General features: G+C 34.5%; 1 long non-coding RNA gene across 1 annotated transcript in view; it reads right to left on the minus strand.

The window, feature by feature from the left end:
- Positions 1-964: 964 nt before the first annotated feature.
- LOC126761161 (uncharacterized) overlaps positions 965-19,078 on the minus strand; it is a 34,684-nt gene continuing 16,570 nt past the window's right edge. The window contains exon 2 of the long non-coding RNA XR_007667318.1: positions 965-1,103. This is a non-coding gene — a long non-coding RNA (uncharacterized LOC126761161). The remainder of the gene's footprint in view (positions 1,104-19,078) is intronic.

Below are 19,078 nucleotides of genomic sequence, written 5' to 3' on the forward strand. Positions count from 1 at the left end.
TGTGAGCATAATTTCGATCAAGATAATTGTCACTCATACGACACGGTGTACTTTTATATCAAGTGAAGCCAAAAATTGTTTGCCAACATTTTTGTTTTATTAATTCGAAAATTATATGGTATTTATTTAATATTAAATCGTAACAATAACGTTCTTTGTACTTAACAGCAACATTCTCAAAAATATTCACTCAAAAACTAAAAGAAAATCATTTTTCTTTTTAAATAATAATTTATTCCTATAGTTTCTTAAATTTCCTGAATTTATAACATTTTTTTAACATTTTCTTGTACTACTCTATCGCATGAGATTCTAATAAAAGTATAACTCCAGTTCAATCTTCTTTTCAATTAATTGGAAATTTTAAAAACAAGACTAGTTTCATAAGTTTAGTTATATGCATCCACTTAAGTAGCCTTTTTATACTTTTTTGCTATTTTCAATTACAATTTTTTTTTGCCATGCACCTTCTGTGCATTTAATATACCTTAGCAATACTTACACATACCTACGTATGCAGTTGTTGCTGTAGCAAGCTGCCTGCAACTTCTGCCAGTCGCTGCTACTTGCTGTGCCCAACGTTTTATTGTTTTCCAATTACGAAATGTCAATATTCTTGAGCCATAAAATGACGTTGTGTACATAAATACGACAAGCAAGGCTTTGTCTGGACATATACTCACATATATTTATATACTTTATGTGCTAACCAGTTAGTGTGTGTGTGTGTGTAAGCGCAGTAAGCAGCTTCATTGAAAGCACACGCTGAGACAGCTTCAAACAATCGAAACTTGCTGTGCTGATTACGGCAATGAAAACAGGTTCATTTAGGTTTGCTTAGAAGTGTGACGGGGAAGCAAATGCCAATAAAATAGCTGATGGCGACTTTGTTCACCCTTAAAGAGGCGTTTGGGGCTTTACCTGAATTAACCAAATTAAACATAACTTAAATGAAACAAGATACTTGAGTTTTGCAAAAACATTTTATTATATTACGTCATTTTTAATAATAGATTTTGTAAGTATTTCTCACATAACCACATAACAATCTGTTGACAGAACTTCCTCTTATATTCGAAAATTATTGCAATGAGATGACTATTCTGAAAGAAAGAAAAAAAATAAAAGTTACTTAGTGAGTACATAGACATATGAAATAGGCAAACAACCAAGTCTTTTATACTTATTTTTTAGAAAATTTATGAACGCATATAATTATTTAAGTTTAAACTTGATTTTGAAAATTTTTTATATAAATATAAACAACGGTATATAAATATATGGTAGTCGAAAAAGTCTTTTCGTATTTTGTCAATAGATGTCGTTGCAGTCGTATATCTCCAGTGCTACCAATCACATTGTGTCATATATAGTGTTGAAAGGGTGAGATTTTAAGCTTCATTTAACCAAAAAAAAATTAAATTCGGGGAAGTTGAAAAAAAGTTACAGCTGTTCAAAAATGAGTGAAAATAATGAAGAAATTTTTGTCTAAAAAGGAGAAGAATGCCACGCAAGCCACCAATGAAACTTGTGAAGTTTACGGAGACGATGCTGTATCAGTTCGTGTAGCTTAATAATGGGTCGCTCACTTCCATTCTAGAAATTTCGAAATTTCGATTTACACTGATGAAAGTTTTACTGATGGAATAATGTCTCTAGCGGAAAAATGGGAAAATGTGGTAGACCAAAATGGTATTTATTTTGTTTATTTATTTATCATTATAAATATAAAAAAATAAGTTGAAGTTTGATTAGAAATACGAAAAGACTTGTTCGACTGCCCAATATATATATATATATACATAAATGATCAGTTTTTTAGGTATCGATCTGAAATCTCGCACACGACCTTTTCTTTATAAGAACTTGCCGATTTATCGTATTCACCAATATAAGACAAGCATAGAATAAAGCTGCTATACAAACTGACCAATCAAGCTTAGGACTTAAGGCCAGGTTCCTCTAAAAAACGTAATTTTTTCAATACATTTTATTTTTATTACAAAACATGTTGAGTAATCAATTTTTTTACATATGAAAGTACATACTATATATTAAATTACTTGAAAAAAATTTTTTTTTTCCAAAATGGCGGTCCTGAAAATGGCTGCTGAAACTTGTCCGATTCGTAGATGGATGGCATCATTTCTTGGAAAATAATTACCTGAAAGCAAGAACCAAAACGGTTTCATGTTCTGTATCGAATTAGCTAAGGCCTCAAGCAGAATGAAACATTTTTAATAAAAAAAAACACAAAATGGCGGAATTGTGAAATTTTTTAACCCTTTTTTTCACTTTTAATTGTTTATAACTTTTTTAAATAATAATGAATATTTCTGATTCTGCTTGAGGCCATAGCCAGACATCAAAAGAGTAAAATGCCGTTTGGTTCATATCGATAAGTGCAATAGTTCTAAAATGAGAGTGTCATCCATGCGAAAAAACGTGGTTCGGAGAAAAATCAGTTTAAACCAAAGGCACGCAGTAGCTGCCGCTACCGAAGGCGTTCGAGCGGGCGGATTTCTCGCAGCGCTCCTCACTCTTTTATACCTGCTTCTCGGTCTTGCTGACCTTCGGGACTAATTCTATACTATTTCTACGAGTATACAGTAGCAATATATGAAAAAAAAAATTTCGATTTTTTTTCAAAATTGTTTGGAGGAAACTGGCCTTAAGAAAAAAAAATTTTATTTGACAAGATATTTTCACTTAATTAGCTATAGATTATTGCCCAAATCAAAGCTGCAATCGCCGCACACATTGTTCAAATCGAACTATTATAGCATATGGCTGTCATAAAAACTTCACTTTTTTTGCTTTTGGTCGCTGTCTGTTTTATTATTGAAACATATGCTAATTAAACGGTTTAATAAATTCTTGTTAACAATTTTCTTAGTAATCAGACACTATGTGTCTTGATAAGCCAATATCTAGACGTAACCGTATTATTATTATTATAAATTATGCCCCAGTCATCTGCAGTGATGGGCGTCAGCTTTTTTTTGTTCTCTAATCCCGATATATAAAAGGCAACTGAGATTATTGCTGCTGTTGGCTTGCGAAAAACTCCAAAAAGTCACGTACCGAATTGTAAGTTAGTCGAGGTATGTTACAAATGTTTAAGAAAGAAAGTTTTACCTGCTATTTATTAAAGTGAAGATCATTAAAGTACATATATAAAAGGCATTTTCCTTTATATTAATTTACTTGAATTACAATCACATAGCAAAGCTCCCCCACTAAGCCGCTGCATTGAAAATACTAAAAGCTTGACAAAAGCTGGGATTTGAAAACAGACTATACTTTGAATCCTTGAATAACATTCCACATAAAACTGATATACAGACAATTTTCAGTTCCATTATATACATTTTTCGGCAACCACGAATAAATTTCAATTCAAGCTTAAAAAGTCCAGCACAATCATTAAAAGTAGTACTCTAGCATATAGTTTTCTTATGCGAATTTGGGAAACTTTTTTGCAAAATATTCAGCAACAACTCAAATTCCCTCCAACACACCCTAGTATCTCACACATTTTACTTGCACTTATGCTCACCGAAATCTTAGGTGGCTTAAATGTCTAACCAAGCAATGCAAGCAACTGAGAGCGAGGTAACGAGCGTCATTCAAGAACAACAACCATTGAGAAGATGCTGCTTGGAATCAATAGCAAACTGCAACACAAGTGAACACTAGTAGGGACACCATCCCTGATTATACATACAAGTATATAGGCAAACACCGATAATTTACCCACAGCACACAGCCAGCGCCTTATGTGCCGCAATAGAAATAGTCACAATCAAGAAATTGCCCACATGATATTCAGTTATATATGTACATACATAAATATATATATAATTCTGCTTCAAAGCGATTTACCTTTCAAGCACTTAATGTGCACAGTTGGTCTTACTTGTTACTTAAATTATGCATAAACTGTCCACCTGTCGTGTGGCTCAATGGAATGAACTAGGTGGCCATTAGTAAGAAATACAGATTGCCATTTGTATGTATATTTATATATGTAAGCGTGCATTGCATTTTTGGTATGTATACATGTGGTCCAATATTCACATTTAACTATCGATTTTTTTGAGGTTAGGATTTTCATGCATTAGTATTTGACAGATCACGTGGGATTTCAGACATGTCAAAGAGAAAGATGCGTGACATTTCATGGCTCAACGCTTGCAAATCATTGAATTTTATTACCAAAATCAGTGTTCGGTTCTAGGTTTCGCGCTTTACGTCCGATTTATGGTCTACATAATCGAAGTGAAATTAATGCGATTGTGAGATTTCGCACTCAGTTTACTTTATTGTTAAACCAACCACACGATGTGCGTACAGAAGAGAATTTGCGTCTATGTAAGACCGTGAAATGTCGATTCGTCGCCGTTCGCAGCAATTGGGTTTGTGTTATATTGGAAGATTTTTGTTGCCAAAAATGGAAGAACTGAACTTGGTTGACATGTGGTTTCAACAAGATGGCGCTACATGCCACACAGCTCGCGATTCTATGGCCATTTTGAGGGAAAACTTCGGAGAACAATTCATCTCAAGAAATGGACCCGTAAGTTGGCCACCAAGATCATGCGATTTAACGCCTTTAGACTACGTCAAGTCTAAAGTCTACAGAAATAAGCCAGCAACTATTCCAGCTGGTTTCCGAAGAAATTCGGGCTATTCCGAATTCAAAAAGTTGCAAATTATGGACACAAGTCCGCGATATAATGAAATTATCTTCAAAAAGTAAATATGAAAATCTAACGTTATTTATAAATAGTTATCATATTGTTGGCAACTTCATCGAGAATGAAATATGGTATAATTTCTTATATTTAAATTTCTTATATTTAAACCGTAAGGCGTCCTATAATTTGCTACTTATCGCTTTTCACCGATATTGTAGAGTAAAAGTTAAATTTTGAAATTTCAAACTATTATTTTTTTGTATATTTTTTTAAATACTAGAATATATCCAGAACATTTTCCCAAGTTTTTTTAAGCACTAGGATTATTTAGAATATTGTCCAAAACTTTCCAAGCCATTACAACAAAAGGGTATTAGACAGTACCTTTGAGAGAGCGACCCGACAGTCTAGACCGGTCGGCTACTGCAAACTTTGATCGTCATGGTTTCCCAGAAACTAGTTAAGCGATCTTACTAATATTTTTCGCAGTTTTTCTAAAAACAACGTGATCGAAGAACTGTTTTCAAGGTATTTTATGGTAAATATTAGATCTAAAATCATACTCTCTTGCTTGCAACTAACCTAAAAATTTATTTTTTTTCCAAAGCCTTCGATTAGACACATCCTGCTACTGCTGCTTGGTCAACGAGAGGTTAGTATAAAGAATCTCTGTTTTATAAGGCGAATTGATAGGAAATAGAAACCAGTTTGAGGCTAGATCCCTGTACTATATTTGTTGGAAATATAAAATACCAACATTTTGAAAATAACGGTAATTGGTTCCTACCACTAGGACCTTAGTCTAGCTTGGGTAAGATTCATTTTAAATGTGTCTTATAAAGGTTTTTTTAAATTGAAATGAACAATAATTAGTAGGTAAATTTACAATCCCGAGTAGTAAGTTGTAGTTGTTTTACCTGCATTGACATTTTGCTTCAGCTACCCCTCAAACTTAGACACATGCGCAGCTATATTTACCCACTTGGTGATGGTAGGTAAGATGAATTTATTTATAAAATTTCAATACTTGTAATATTGTAATATTTTTACTCGAATTCAATCTCACCCCCTTCAAATTAGTCAACGCTTTTCCCAGTCCTCGAATAGGAATGGTATTTTTTCGTTATAGCCTCTTAGAACTTCTTTTATTCGGCTTATAACTCCTCAATCGTGCCAAAACGGATATCAAGGGCTGCCTTTTCATCCAGAAAAAAAACGGTTTGCTGATGTTTGTAAACTGGTGGAATTATCGGTCCATATTTTTCAAAAATGATGTCGGTAAGAACGTAATAGTCAATGGCGACCGTTATCGCACCATGATAAATGACTTATTCATGCCTGGAATTGAAGATCGTGATCTCGGTGACATTTGGTTTCAATGGATTTATTGAGAAAACACTTTAGTGAGCACATAAGATCGGTCGATTGGCCACCAAGATCGCGTGGTACGCCGTGTTATCGAAAATTAGACTCAATGGATGAACCTTCTGAGACGTAGCCACGGCCAACATTTGAAAGAGATAATCCTCAAGAACTAAATGCCAAAGAATGTACTTTCAAATAATAATAAACACTTTCCATTAAATTTGAAGTTTATTTGTTTTTTCTTAAAAAAGTAGGGAACCTTGAATGCATAACATATATGTATGTCGGTAGTAGATAGGTATACTAGCATATTTTATTACACAGAACATTCAATTGTATTTTATGATACACTTTTCGAAATCTGTTTTCTTAGAACTCATACATTGGCCTCTTTCAACTCAAACTTGCAATATATCTACATATTACAAAATGAATAATTTCTATTTTTGCCGAGAAGAAATACTGTAAACAGAAATTTATTCAACTTTTTTTACAGATTTTGCAATTTTTTTAGCGTAATGACATTTTTCCCACAGGTAATCAGATATGAGGACTACAGCGCTCTTTGCATATCATCATTTCATTTGTGTGCAATAAAACCACAGGCGCTCATAAACAGTCACCAACACATTGTCAAGCGAAAAAACCACGTGCATATTTTTGCCACGCAAATAAATTGCAAATTCCTAACTGAAGCTGTAAATAGAAAATATTTTAGGCAAAGATAGCGAGAAAAACACACAAAATTCATGCAACACTAGCGCACACTCGCATCAACTAGCCATGGGAGCCGGCAGAGCTGCTGCTGTAAAGCGAGCAAAACGTGCAAATTGCGTAGACCGACCGTCACCATGCGGTCTCACACACTCGGCATGCATAAACAAATGCACACACACATACACACGTATACATATAAACAAATATATTTACAGTTGGAATGCACACGAATGGACTTAGAAGATTGGGTAAAAAAAAAATTTTCAATGTTACCGAGCATGTTGCAGCATATCATTTTTCTACGAACATCGGCCTTCGATTTGCCAACACAGGCACACACATACAAGCCAATGCTTGATTTCATAGTTGATATCAGCGTCAAAAGCAAATTGATTTAAGATTCCAAGCGTAACGAGCGGGCAGGCTGACTCTATATGTGCCTCTCTATAAATGGCATATATGGATATAATGCGTGTGTGTGTGTGTGTGTAAATTGTAAAGGTAGTGTGAGCGAGCTCAGCCCGGCCGATGAACGAATGTGTTGAGAGCAAAGCGAGTGGAATATGCAAAGAAAACATGCAAATGCTTTTACTGATAATTGTCACGACTACACTCGAGGTTTCCATAACTTTTTCTTTTTTCGTAATCGAATCGCCCTTTTTGCTGCTCAACCACTATGCCCAGCTCTAAACCTCTGCAGACATCAAGCTATTGGTTTCTCATGAATTTAGAAAGAGTAACCATTGCAAATTGAATTTCGATATCGATTTCGATAACATTAGGCTACAATACCTGCTCAATATTCTCTAGTTGGAGGGGGAGAGAGAGACTATGAATTATCACACTTTGAAGAGGTTTTTAGAATTATCACTGCAGACCTTAAGTATGAGAGCAGACTTTTTTAAAACTTTCTAATTTCAAATTTAGCTCAAATGCAGTATTTGTTGCACCTGAAGTCGCTCAGTGTGAGCTCCCTTAGTATGGGGTCCAAAGAGCTGCTGATATGCAATTATAAATGGTCAGTACTTTATTTATTTTTCAGACAGTAAAGGGTTGTCCCTAGAAATTGAAATCTTCGCAGCAAAAAAACAGACCGATCCAACCGAAATGAGTTCGAGGAAGCATAACATCTTCTGAAATCTTCTCAGAAATAAAAAATGGGTCTGAAATCTTCATAAAAACAAAGAATATCGATCCTAACTCAGTGAGTCGGAGTGAGTTCAAAATTTCCTCCTCTAAACTCTTTTGAAATAAAAAAAGTGGATCCTACCTCAGTTAGTCCGAAGGACTAAAGAAATAAAAAAAGTGGATCCTACCTAAATTAGTGCAAGAAAATTCAAAATTTTTTCTACTGAAATGTTCTCCTTTAAAAACATCGATCCAACCGCGGAGGGTGCTCAAGATTTCTTATTCTGAAATTTTCTCAGAAAAACTATGAAATGAACCAGCCTAAGTGAGTCGGAGGGGACTAAAAAAATCGATCCAACTAAAATGAGTCCAAAGAAGCACAAAATTTCCTACACTGAAATCTTCTCAGAAACAAAAAAAGGATCTTACCTAATCAGTTCGGGGAGCACACTATTTTCCTTTTTTAAATGTTCTCAGAAGAAAACATTGATCCAACTTAAGCGATTTCAAGGGAGCTCAATATTTCATCCACTAAAATCTCAATCATCATCCAAGTGAGTCCGAATATGCTCAACATTTCGTCTGCGGCTTTGGCAACCTTATTTGGCTTTAACTCTTTCAAGAAGCCTTATATCAGTGGACTACCCTTTAGCTTAAAACCTTTATTAAACCATTCAGCTGGAGCTATACATTACTCAAAACATGACACAGCTCTATCAGCTCTTATTTGCGACATTTGAGAGAGAGGGAAATTCTCAGCAGTGAGATTAAACGATGGGAGATCCAGCTCTAAACAGCTGATACTCTCACCAATAATCAAACCAAATAAGAATGAAGTTAGTTGCTTATGTGGCGATCTTGACCTTTTCGAAAACTACAAATTTTTTAAGGTCTTAAATCCTAACCACTTCGTTAGTGGTGACAGAGAACCGCTAGAAAGACATGATTATAAATTGGAAACTGCAATAATCAATCAGAATAGTCCGAATCTGGCCAAAAATATAAAATATGTCATTTGGACAGTTTGTAAAAGGTAAAACAGTTTCCATTCTCTAAGTTGACCTCTTTATGAACACTTTCTACCACATTTTGAAAACATTTAACACTTTTTCCTGTTATTCCTTGCCTCCACTGCATTCTGCTCATAAAATGTTTTCAAGTATTATTTTCCAATATTTTTGCCTTTTCTCGCACCGTTGCATGTTCGTGCTATTTGCCACTATCTCTTCCGCTTGAGCTAAATGACAAATGACTTTTTTCCATTCTCTCTATTATCTATACGCTAACGGTGCGCCAACTATGTACTATACTATATTGTATCTAAACGAAAACGAGCAAACATAATAAAGAAGCAACCGACATGCAGCGACAAGTCTATTTGTTTACCTATATAGCGTATATATACATACAAGCACACACAAACACAAACAAACATAAGCGTCAATATGTCAGCTAAGTAAACGAAGCTGTTACCGCTTGCCGGAGGTATGTCAGTTATTGCGGTAGCAGAGCAACCAGCTTACCAGCTGCCTGTGTGTGTGTGTGTGTGTATTAATGTAGTAAAATATACAAATTGTAACGTTTATAGCGGAAAAATTGCAAATTTACTAAGGAGCGCAACGCAAGTGGGTATAAACAAATTGATTTAACAAGCGGCAGCCGGTTGGTGCACCTATGGCAACATAAATATTTGCAACAACAACGACAAAACTATTATCACTGACAAGACTGGTTTTTATGAGACATTTTCTAATGTGAGGTTAGGTTGAAGGATAATATTTTTTCCATTTTTTCGCATTTTCTAGTTTAAATGCAAATTGTTAGGTTAAGTTACTGAGTCGAAAAGGAAACTGTGCGGCAAATATATGCTGAGAAGAATAGAATAATCCGAAATTTTGAAAAAAAATATAATTCTTGCATATATCGCTAGTAAATACCTTAAAAAAAGATACCAAAATGTTTAATCATATTCCATATTATTAAGTTAAGGGATTTTAAAATGTCATCCCGCAGTTCAAACAGCTTTTTCAGTTCATTTTACATGGCCTGCCGAATAAAAACACTTTTTTTTGCCAAATTCGTTTTTTTACCTTCAAGGGTGATACACTGATTATAGCGACTCTCAAATTTTCGATATAATTTGTGACGTTCGATTTCTCCTTTCCTTGAAAATTGGTCTCATTTTCGGTGTTCACGTCTTCATTCGACGAAAATTTCATACCAGTGAGCATATTTTTGAGATCTGAATACACGAAATAGTCGCTGGCGGTCAGATCTGGAGATTTCGAAGCAAACTTCGTGAACTTTTACCATCAATTTCACCGGCTTGTGACACGGTGCTTGTCTTGATGAAGCAACACTTTCGTTTACTTCAAATGCGGCCGTGGGTCTTTTCATTTGACCTGTTATATATGCACTTTATCAGATATTTTTTTCTAAACATTACAACTTATTGCTTCAATCTTAAATAATAATTTAAATATTTGAAGAAAAATTTACTTTCATTTGAACATTTCTAAGCTGATTGAAATCACTTTCATTTTTTCTATCATTCTGCTTAAAACACTCAAATAACGCGCCATAAAGTATGCAAAATACGGCACCTTTCTCCACTACTAAAGACTCATTGTGCTGAAGTGTGCCTATGCCCACTGAATAGAAAAGTAAAAATCAAGTATGAAACACATCATGAGTGGGAGTTCATGAATTCATCGCATCTTTTGCAGATTTTGTTTTTGTAAATAAAATGATTTCGGCGTGAAAAATATGCCTGGCACTTACAGGCATTTTGTTTGGGACAACAAATAAAGACAATGTAAATACGAAAACGGAAAATCGAAAAGTTAAGCATCGGAATAAATAAAGTAAGCTGAAAGATTTTCATTTTGGTTTTGAAGGAAAACCTTTATTTTGTAAATAAATTTGCTGGCATTTTTATACTTGTGTAAATAAACTGAAACGAAAAGTGCGCTTAAACACTTGCTAAATGAAATTTTGCACAAATATATTGAGTTAGGGAGACAAGAACGTATAAGCGTTTAAATCATATCAAACATATTGAAATATTTAAGAGATGAAATTTGAAGTTTTTGTACAACTTAGTGAACCTGAAAAAGTCAATTTTCTGCAGTTCAAAAAGGGCAAATGATTGCTTTGAATATACCTTCGCAACCCATTGTTTGAACATTATTACTACCTCATCGAGCTTATCTGTGAATATAACAGAGAAAAAAATTTGTTAAGCTTAGTTGTCGTTTCATTAGTATATTAGAGGTTCAACAACATTGCATATTTTTCTAACCGAAACCATAATAGACGATATTTGATCCAAGCTGGTCTACGTTTTCATTAAATAAAGAAGAAGAATTGATCATTACTTTTTACAAACTTTGACAACTTTTATGCAAAATTTGGATACCATATTAATATAATTATTAGCCTTTTGAAGCAAACCAAACAGTCTCAATATTCGTTATGCACGAAGGAATCGAAGTATGACTGAACAAATGCGTTCCCATCGATGAAAGCAACCAATTAATCGGAAAAAGGCTTGAATACCGGGTGGGGGAGTAGCTCACATACTTTAATTGTATCCTCAACCGATTTTGCTTTGTGTGCAGTTTCATTGTCGTGTAACAAAATTACTTTGCCGTGTCTTCTGGCCTATTCTGGTCGTTTTTCAAACAATGCGTGGTTCAAATTGATCATTTGTTGCCTAATAGTTTCACCATGTTTTAGAAAGTCATGGTACCACACTCTTCTGATCTCACCATATTCAAAACATTGCCTTCTTAACGAATCGATCCATTTTTTCAGTCGATGTTGATGGCTGTCCTGTATAAATCCGTGATTTTCTCCGTTTAAGATTTTTAAAATAAATCCATTTTTATAGCCAGTGACAATTCGATGCAAAACTGATCTTCTTTAATGGGTTTGAAGCAAAATTTCTCAATTTTTTTTGCAGGTTTTCCATTTGTCTTTCATATAATTCACTCTTTTTCCTCAGTTTTGGATCTTTCTAATAGCTTACAAACGGTTTAAAAATTTTTGTTGTGAAACATTTAACATGACTGTCATTTGCTTTTAACTCAAAGTGTGATCTTCGATCAATTTTGCTTGCAGGACGGCGTCTTCAAATTTCTTTGATGTTCTTCCACGTTCTTCATTTTTCTCATCAAAATTATCATCTCTGAACCACTGAAAGCACCTTTCGTATATTGCTTCTGATAGAGCATGATCACTATATGTCTCGACAAGCAGTCGATGCGACTCTGCAGCACTTTTCTTCAAATGGAAACATATAATTAATATTTTACGCAAATCTTCAATTTTCGGTACAAAATTTGTCATTTTCAATATAACGACAAAATATATTGATGTATATTTAATGACTGTAAGATTATTGAATATGTTTGACAGACTTCCTGCCAACCAAACAGAAAAAAATTAAGGCTCGGTCAAACCAAATGTTTCTACCAACGGCTTTGTATCTTCACGATCATTTCAGACCGGCAAGCAACACAAGGAAACAACAGGAAGTCCTCCCCAACCTATATCGGTATATCCGGGAAAGATATAGAATATGTTCAAACAGCCAGAGCTTGGAAATATTGTTCATAGCCATTTTCATATATTGCTGTCAGACTTCATGAGCCTAACTGGATCTATTCTGGGTGAAGAATCCGCCAGATATTTTGCAAAGCCCCACTGAAGGTTATTACAGTCTCTACTTCAACAAAGACCTCAAGACGATAGAGGATACTTCTGAAAGCATGTATCGGCGCTCAAAAGCCGTGATCTTTCTTACGCAATCTGCGTCACTTTCTTGTTCAAATAGCTGACCCACTTTCATCGATATTCCAAAAGTATAATACAGAAAATGTTTACACAGAAATACCGGGTCTATCTAATAGTCTTAGTAAGCCATGACTTGAGTTTTAGTCATTATGAAATACCGTACCGTACTCGTTCAATATACTATATCTTGCAGAAAAGTGAACTACCTGCAATCATGCGAACACAGAAATTTGAGGAAAATGAAACATTTCCACTGAGTGCGATATATTTCAACAATTTTTAACGGAATTTGAAAAATGCTTCAAAAATCCAATAGCTATGCAAATAAGTTTATTAAAATCCGCTATTATTCAACAATGTGCCACTCAAACGCCGTCTGATGCAAGCATTTCGATACGCTTTGTTAAATCTTTATCGCCCGCTGACACTGAAAAATGCCAGCGATATCTGCTTCGAAGCTTCGTTTTTGCGACTTCGTGGAATCATGCACGTTTCAAACACCGGTGAGGTTCACATATATGTGCCCACAAGCAAGCGCACACATATATGCAAAGAAACACATAGACACTCGCACAGATATTTTTTATATTGTAACTACAAACGTTCGCCATATTTCAGCGTTTGAGTGACAAACTTCCGTTCGATTGCCACAAGGAGCCCGACAGACACACCATGGCAAAGGCAAACAATATTGGATGGATGGATGAGTGCTAAAGCAATCTTTCACAGTAAATAACCTTGCCGAGGCAAACGGCGTACACATAGACACACACACACATACAAGCATGTGTGAATTGTATAAAAAACGGTATATGAGAATGCGGCAGCAAATCTTTTAGAGCAAATACCACGCCACAAGTATGCCTTTGTCGGTGTGTGTGTGTGTGTATGCGTGTCACGAATATGTGGTATTATTGCAGTTTGCTCGCTTTCTCCTTCCGAAATAAATCGCTCCACTCTTTGTAGCAAATATTTCATAATATCGAAGATCAAAGCATTGAGTTGCAAGCGTTTGGTATTTGTTCGCAGCGTGCAACCGAGCAGAGTGACTGCCAACGATTCGCCAAGCAATTTCATACAGACGGAGTTTCTATAAACGTGTTAGGGGTATTACACTTAAAGTTTTGTTCACATAACTGTAGTTTGTAGCGGCAATAGAAATTAGTAGTGATGGTTATAGAAGAAAGGTTACAATGGCTAAAAGTGTCGCAACAGAAAGAGGGATATTATATATTTCTATGGGAAAGCAGGGTTTTATATGGAATGAGAGAGGCAACTATCGATCGAGAGTCTCTTGACGACGTTTCGGAGATGCACAGATAAAACTTTTGTACTGAAGAATTTTCCGAAGCACGGAATGGTACAAAAAGGAAACAGTAGAATCAGGATGGCTGCACACTAGATTTCCTAAAGGTCTAGGTGTGTTATTAAACAGCCGCTCTATCAACCTACCTACTTACCGTAAGCATAATGTGATTTAGCAGTAAATAAGGATGAAAGAAAACACTATTTTCTCCTCCTTTTTATATGTGTAATTCTTTGATGGGTATATCTTTGACCAGATATATATTTTTATCTTTGACCAGATAACTATATTTAAAAGATCAATGTCGAGCTGAGTCATATTTTTCTATATAATTTTCGTCTCTCAACTTTTTAGATATCCTTTCGATTTTGCAAACGTCAAATTTCAACATGCCGATACAAAATTTAGCTGCCATACAAACTGAACGATAAAGAAATGCTTGTATGGAAAACTGACATTTGACAGATATATTCAGAAACTTTATATGTTATTTCTCATCAAAATGTATATCTCTTAAACACTTGTTTAGAACGGATTACTATAGCATATGGCTTTTTTACATAACTTTCCCTGACTGAACACATATAACAATAATTTTTCTCTTCCAAAGTTTTTGTTTTCTATTAATTTTCAGAATGAACTTTAGAATAAATTTCAATACAAAATTTAGACTAACTAAAATGAACAGATACTTTAGCCTCTACTACTTTTATTTTCACTTCCTCATCAAAAATATCCTCCGTTACGCACTGGGTACCTAATAATCAGCTCCTTTTTAACATAACTTTCACTGACTACGTCTTATATAACATATAATTTTTCTCTTCCACCATAAGTATAAAGCAATTTGCTGTGTCAATTTTCACAATGTTTTAGAATTTCATAAATGGTGATAAATCGCATTTCATTATACACGTCATATATATTATCGAGGCAGAAAATTTTTATAAATAACAAGTATTTGGCTAAGTTCGGTAAACTTTGTGTAAATTTTATTCGGCTATCATCATTGGTTCCTAATGATATATTATTACACAGAGAAGGCATCAGATGGAATTCAAAATAGCGTTATATTGGAAGAAGCTGTGGTTGTGAACCGATTTCACCCATATTTCGTACACGTCATCAGGGTGTTAAGAAAATATTATATACCGAATTTCATTGAAATCGGTTTAGTAGTTCCCGAGATATGGTTTTTGGTCCATAAGTGGGCGACGCCACGCCCATTTTCAATTTTTAAAAAAAGGCCTGGGTGCAGCTTCCTTCTGCCACTTCTTCCGTAAAATTTAGTGTTTCTGACGTTTGTTGTTAGTGCGTTAACGCACTTTTAGTGATTTTCAACATAACCTTTGTATGGGAGGTGGGCGTGGTTATTATCCGATTTCTTCCATTTTTGAACTGTATATGGAAATGCCTGAAAAAAACGACTCTGTAGAGTTTGGTTGACATAGCTATAGTAGTTTTCGAGATATGTACAAAAAACTTAGTAGGGGGCGGGGCCACGCCCACTTTTCCAAAAAAAATTACGTCCAAATATGCCCCTCCCTATCGATCCTTTGTGCCAAATTTCACTTTAATATCTTTATTTATGGCATAGTTATGACACTTTATAGGTTTTCGGTTTTCGCCATTTTGTGGGCGTGGCAGTGAGCCAATTTTGCCCATCTTCGAACTTGACCTTCTTATGGAGCCAAGAAATACGTGTACCAAGTTTCATCATGATATCTCAATTTTTACTCAAGTTACAGCTTGCACGGACGGACGGACAGACGAACAGACGGACGGACAGACAGACATCCGGATTTCGACTCTACTCGTCACCCTGATCACTTTGGTATATATAACCCTATATCTGACTCTTTTAGTTTTAGGACTTACAAACAACCGTTATGTGAACAAAACTATAATACTCTCCTTAGCAACTTTGTTGCGAGAGTATAAAAAGCAAGGTGAAAATCAGATTGTATATTTGCTCATAGTGTATTTGTAGCTTATATATATATACACACATTTTTATTTAACACTGCACACCACATAAGCAAGCTATCCACTTTTCGCCTAAATGTATGCAAATTTTCCGAAGCACGCATTGCGCCGCTGGCAAAACATCGATGTGCTCATAGAGGTACATATTTTCCCTTTTTGAAATTCTTTAAAATCTCATACATAAGCACATAAATTGCTCCGCAACTCTATATGTATGTATGTATGCACCATAATACATCTTTCGCGTTTCACATATTTTGGATTTCTTTTTTGTTGCAGAAATCGAAATTTCCCCAAGGCGTATATCAGGCAGTGGTGCAGATCAAATCAGCGCTTATAAATTGAACTCTCCGAGATTAAATTGAATGCTTGGATATGCATAAAAATTTACAACAACAAAAGAGTATTTTTATATGTGTACATATAATTACAACAACAAAAGTATTATATATACGCATACTATATATGTATGCTTCTGCATACAAATTTATAATTTATGGCGTCCGAGTAAGCGCCTTTCTGGTGTTGTTGGTATCTTTTTTGTGTTTTTTTTTTTTTATTTTACTTTTTTTTCGATTTTTTTGTAATGCAAATTTCCAATCAAATGGCTGCAAATAATTAAGCAAATCTCCCGCTTAAACATTGCTCTTTATACACGTGCGAGTTTTGAAAATTTCTTCACACATTTTGTTCTTGCTTTAGATGTCTCAATTGCTGCACGTGTCTTCTTAGCGCTTTGATTTTATACTTATTATAGGAATAGGTCGGCGCATAGACATTCATTTGAATGAATTTAAGTATTTGCGTAATGAAAAGGTCTTAATTTGTGGGTGAATAACCGATGCTTCTTCTATTATTGCTTATATATGTTATTGTATGTGTTTGTATATTTCTCTAGTAGCCAAAGCAAACCTGTGAAGGTCGCTCAGTGTACCAAAATCCTTTTTTTTTCTAAGATGCAATTTAAATAAATGTTGTTTCGAATGAAATTTTATTAGAAATATTATAGTAATAGAAATTTAAGAAAGAACTGAATCTTTTAAATATTTTCAAAAATCATAAGCTTTTGAGACTTAAAAAAAGCAACCCAATTTGTTTCTAGATTTGATATCACTAAGAATTTCTATCCCATTTGTGATCATCTGTGCAAAATATGGAGCTCAATCTTCAGATTTTCGACTATAAAAAATCTTCATTGCTTCTATGACTGTTCATTGCCTTTAGTCTCCACTATGTCTAAGAGAAGGTCAGTCATTCGTAAAATCAAGTAGCTGTATAAGAGACCCTGAGACTTGTGGCAAGCGATCGTGAAGCTCTTATTAATGAATTTAAAGCCAATGCAATGAATGCCATCGGTCAACTACCATATTCACCAGATTTGGCTTCGTGTGTTTTTTCTCGTGCCCCAAAATGAAATTGCCGCTCTGTGGAACTCGTTTTCAGTCGATCGAAGAGATAATAAAATAAAATTCGCTGAGGGAGCTCAAGGTCATCTCAAAAAGTGCTTATGAAAAGTGTTTCGTGAACTGGAATCGTTGGCATAAATGTATTACATCTGGTGGAGATTATGTTGATGCTGATTCTCTAAAGAAGGGTCGCAAAGGTTATTGGATTTTTGACAATCTTGTTTAAATCAAAAAATACGTCGATGATACATGCTTATCTATATTTGCTAAAAATTGTGCATAGATTTTTAGTTGATTGGAGAGTTTGGAGACTTTCTTTAATTCTAAGCATTTCTTCTAAAATAGCCGAAAAATTGTAAAATTACCATTTTTAGATTTTCATATTGAAAAAAGTTCGGTGTAGAGTTTGGAGACTTTTAAAATTGCATGAAATATATTTCAGAACCAATTTTTTATCAAACGATATATATTTTCTGTTACAAATAATTATTAGCGATCAAGATTTTTTTGTAGACTTTCACCGAAATACTTATGAACATAACTGAGATCAATCATCACGTGCATTTTTTAAGAATAAGTATTCTTAAATTAACCAGCATTTTATATCTGCTTCTGAATACTTATAGCTTGTATGAAGAAATTCCTAACCTAGAAAGGCAGTCAAAATTGGAAATGTACTTTCCTTCACAGTTTCGTAATCGATTATTGTCTCAATGAAATCAACTTAAATTTACAATCAGAAAAAGCCGTGATATTCTTATAAAACAATATAAAGTTTCTAAACCTTCGCCAGACGAAAAAAGCACAAAAATTTTGTTTTCTTTTTTTTTCATAAAATTTTCGTAGCTCTCGTCAGCGCTTTGTGTTAACACTCTTTTAAAAACCACTTTCCAAAAATTGCATTTTCAATCGTAAAGCTAGCCAAAGACATTACCCACAAACTCACTTAAATAAGCAAAAACATAAAATCTTCCCTCACCAAACTTTACAGTCCAGCGGCTACTTCACAGCGATTTTCTTCTGACCTCAGGCATGAAAGGCCAAATTAGAGAAAATTGTTTCTCCTAATTTATCAAACGCTAACGCCTCGGCAAAGATTTTTCTAAGAATTGTCATATACCAAAGGAGGTTTTATATAATAGATGTGTATAACTTTTTTATATACACACATTTATACATTTAATAGCACCCAGTGTTTAGCGGTGAAAACTTAACTTGAAGTCAAGATAAATTCTATATACAGACAGACACACATATATATTAAGCAACTATATATAAATACAGCAATTTTTCATTTAACGAATTTCATTTCACTTGCAATTGTCTTTCGCCGCATTTTATTTTATTACTTTTATTGCGGAGAATTTATTCTTTTTGTTCACTTTTGGGACTCCCGCCGATTTGTGCGCTTTATGGCCGCTCGTTTTGTGGATTATTGTGTTACCTTTCATTTCATACATCCAATCGACAGACCTTAAGTAATCTAACTGTTAAACGTTTTGTGTTTAATTACTGTCCTTCGGGGTGCGTTCGCTCTTTAATTTTCCAAATTTAACCTTGAGCATTTGCGTGACTATTGAGTTTTAATGGCTCTGTGTCGCCAAATTTTTTCTTATTGTTCACACAAAACCGTTAACACTTAACTCTAATGTCGGCGCGAGGCAATTATACAA

Source organism: Bactrocera neohumeralis, chromosome 6 (genome assembly GCF_024586455.1).
Source record: "Bactrocera neohumeralis isolate Rockhampton chromosome 6, APGP_CSIRO_Bneo_wtdbg2-racon-allhic-juicebox.fasta_v2, whole genome shotgun sequence".
Lineage (NCBI taxonomy): Eukaryota > Metazoa > Arthropoda > Insecta > Diptera > Tephritidae > Bactrocera > Bactrocera neohumeralis.